Genomic DNA, 4076 nt, shown 5'->3' on the forward strand with positions numbered 1-4076 from the left:
GCCAGAGGTGTAATGTGGCAAAGCACCCAGATGCACTTCTCAGCCGTTGTCGAGAAAATCGACAGTTAAAAGAAACCGTTGCGGTGAAATACTCTCTACGATCAATAATTTTCTACAGCGTCGTGGCGCAGCGGTAAGCGCTCGGGTTCGTAATCCGAAGGTCGCCGGATCGAATCTCGCGCCATGCAACCTTTTTTTTTTTTTTAGTATTTGTTTTTTGTAATTCATATAAAAATATATATATATATATATATATATATATATATATATATATATATATATATATATATATATATATGAATTACAAAAACAAATACTAAAAAAAGCAACCTTTTTTTTAGTATTTGTTTTTTGTAATTCACCATTATGTTTTCCGCAAACAAAGTTGTATTTCACAAATGTTATTAATTATCTTCATAATATTATCCACGTATAGTTAACGGAAGACGAAGAAAAGATATTCGGAAACGAATACGTATAGCGTAAGTCAAACGTTCGAATTGGAATATTGACACCACGAACACAAATTTGCTGTGGCAGGTATGAAATATAAACTCCGTTACTCGCTCGTTACACTTGAAGGACAGATGTTGAATGGGCCGAAACGAGCCGCCGCATAACAGCGTTGTTGCGTGCTAACTTCGAAAGAAGGTAGATGCGGTCCCTTGCGCAACTTATAACATCGTCGAAAATCAGTGCGGACGGGAGAGCTTTGGTACACCCTGTTAAAAAAAAGGGAAAAATGGAGGCGGTACAATTGGAGAGCGATCCGCCTTCACCAACATGCATAAGCAATTCATTAATAGTATATATATATATATATATATATATATATATATATATATATATATATGAATTACAAAAAACTAATAATAAAAAAAAAGTTGCATGGCGCGAGATTAGATGCGGCGACCTTCGGATTACGAACCCGAGCGCTTTCCGCTGCGCCACGACGCTGTAGAAAATTGTTAATCGTAGAGAGCATTTCACCGCAACGGTTTCTTTTAACTGTCGATTTTCTCGACAACGGCTGAGAAGTGCATTTTGGTGCTTTGCCACATTACACCTCTGGCCATGAGCTTTTATTATGCGCAGTATGAATCGAATCTGAATTTCACAATTGGCGGCCTCCCCGTGTAAGTTACGTTTTTTCCATGTAGTTCAGTAATTGTCATCCTGTATACAGACTGAAGCGACAAACGAAAAGGCTAGGATCTGAACGTGGGTCCCATTCTCATTAGACAGGTCTCTTACCACTACACGAACCTGGCACAGATCCAATTCCAACCGTGGTACAAATTTTTGTCACTTCAGCCTGCGTATATACATCATAAACATACTTTTTTATGTTCTGTAACTCCTCTATTAATTGGAATGAATCGTTTCTGAACACCCTGTAGAAAAGTCCTGCAGCTGACTTCAGGCATGGTGTTGACAACTTCGAAGTTCAAAATGGTTCATATGGCTCTGAGCACTATGGGACTTAACATCTGTGGTCATCAGTCCCCTAGAACTTAGAACTACTTAAACCTAACTAACCTAAGGACATCACACACATCCATGCCCGAGGCAGGATTCGAACCTGCGACCGTAGCGGTCTCGCGGTTCCAGACTGCAGCGCTTAGAACCGCACGGCCACTTCGGCCAGCCAACTTCGAAGTCCACATCTACATGGTTACTCTGCAATTCACACTTAAGTGCATGGCAGAGGGTGTAAGTAGGCTGTTTAGGTTTTCATATTGGTAACGCCACGTAGCGCTCTGTACGAAAATCACTGGCTGTGCTGTGTGCAGCCTGTGGCTGGTTTGCATTTTTGGAATATTCGCTATTGTAGTGTTGGGCAGTTGGATGTGAACAGCGCGTAGCGTTGCGCAGTTGGAGGTGAGCCGCCAGCAGTGGTGGATGTGGGGAGATAGATGGCGGAGTTTTGAGAGCGGATGATCTGAACGTGTGTCCATCAGAGAGAGTAAATTTGTGTGAGACTGGATTTCATGAACTGACATATATATATTATAACTTTTGAACATTATTAAGGTAAATACATTGTTTGTTCTTTATCAAAATCTTTCATTTGCTAACTGTGCCTATCAGTAGTTAGTGACTTGACTAGTTAGAATCTTTTATTTAGCTGGCAGTATTGGCGCTCGTTGTATTGCAGTAATTCGAGTAACGAAAATTTTGTGAGGTAAGTCATTCATGAAATGTACAGGTTATTGCTAGTCAGGGTCATTCATTTGTAGGGATTATTGAAAGTCAGATTGCGGTGCGCTAAAAATATTGTGTGTCAGTTTAGTGTTGATCAGAATAGGTAATGAGCGAAATGTCTGAGTACGTTCAGTTCTGCTCAGCTGTTTGAAAATCAAATAACGTAAGAGGTTTATCAGCACAGTAATTCATAAATTTTTCTAAGGGGACGTTTCAAGGGTTCATCGAACCTTTTTCATACTACATCTCTACCATTCCACTCTCAAATGGCGCGTGGAAAAAAGGAACACCCAAATCTTTCCGTTCGAGTTCTGATTTCTCTTATTTTATTATGATGATCATTTCTCCCGACTTAGGAAGGTGTCAACAAAATATTTCCGCATTCGGATGAAAAAGTTGGTGACTGAAATTTCATAAATAAAGAAAACCGCCTTTGTTTCAGTGACTGCCACCCCAACTCGCGTATCTTATCAGTGACACTCTCACCCCTATTGTGCGATAACACGAAACGAGCTGCCCTTCTTTGCAATTTTTGGATGTCCTCCATCAATCCTACCTGGTAAGGATCCAATACCGTGCAGCAATATTCCAGCAGAGGATGGACAAGTGAAATGTAGGCACTCCGTCTTCAGGCCACAAGTGGCCCATCGGGACCATCCGACCGCCGTGTCATCCTCAAGATGAGGATGTGGATAGGAGGGGCGTGGGGTCAGCACACCGCTCTCCCGGTCGTTATGATGGTTTTCTTTGACCGGAGCCGCTACATTCGGTCGAGTAGCTCCTCAATTGGCATCACGAGGCTGAGTGCACCCCGAAAAATGGCAACAGCGCATAGCAGCTGGATGGTCACCCATCCAAGTGCCGGCCACGCCCGACAGCGCTTAACTTCGGTGATCTCACGGGAACCGGTGTATCCACTGTGGCAAGGCCGTTGCCAAGTGTAATGTAGGCTTTCTCTTTAGTGGGCTAGTCGCATCTTCTAAGTGTTCTGCCAACAAAGCGCAGTTTTGTTTCGCCTTCCCCACAATATTATCTATGTCGTCTTTCCAGTTGACGTTGTAATTCCTAGGTATTTAGTCGAATTGACAGCCCTTAGATTTGTGCGATTTAGCAAATACCCAAAATTTATCAGATTTATTTTAGTACCCATGTGGATGACCTCGCACTTTTCTTTGCTTAGTGCCAATTTCCACTTTTCGCGCCATACAGAAATGCTCTCTAGATGATTTTGTAATTGGAATTGATCTTCAGATCATTTTATTACTCGGCAAATTACAACATCTGCAAACAATCTAAGGGGGCTGCTCAGATTATCACCTAGATGATTTATGTAAATCAGGGACAGCAGAGGGCGTATGACACTACCTTGCGGAGCGCCAGATATCACTTCTATTATACTCGATGATTTACCGTCTATCACTACGAACTGTGACTCTCTGAGAGGAAATCACGAATCCAGTCATACAACTGAGACGATACTCTACATGCACGCAATTTGATTAACGGTCGCTTGTGAGCAACCGTATCAAAAGCCTTCTGGAAATCTAGGAATATGGAATCGATCTGAGATCCCTTGTCGACAGCACTCATTACTTCATGGGAATAAAAAGTAAATCATTTTCTTCAAGGTGATTCATAATGTTAGAGTGCAATATATGCTCCAAAATCCTACTGCAAATTGAGGTGAGTGATATGGATCTGTAGTTCAATGGGGTACTCCTATTTCCCTTCTTGACCTGTTCTACTTTCCAGTCTGTAGGAACAGACCTTTCCTCAAGTGACTAATTGTATATAATTGCTAAGAAAGACGCTATTGTGTCTGCATAATCTGAAAGGAACCTGATTGGTGTACGAGGTGCATTCAAGTTCTA

General features: G+C 41.7%; 1 pseudogene; it reads right to left on the minus strand.

The window, feature by feature from the left end:
- Positions 1 to 3024: 3024 nt before the first annotated feature.
- On the minus strand, positions 3025 to 3141 carry LOC126427564 (5S ribosomal RNA; annotated as a pseudogene).
- Between the last annotated feature and the right edge of the window lie 935 nt (positions 3142 to 4076).

The sequence above is a fragment of the Schistocerca serialis genome, chromosome 11, assembly GCF_023864345.2.
Source record: "Schistocerca serialis cubense isolate TAMUIC-IGC-003099 chromosome 11, iqSchSeri2.2, whole genome shotgun sequence".
Classification (NCBI taxonomy): domain Eukaryota; kingdom Metazoa; phylum Arthropoda; class Insecta; order Orthoptera; family Acrididae; genus Schistocerca; species Schistocerca serialis.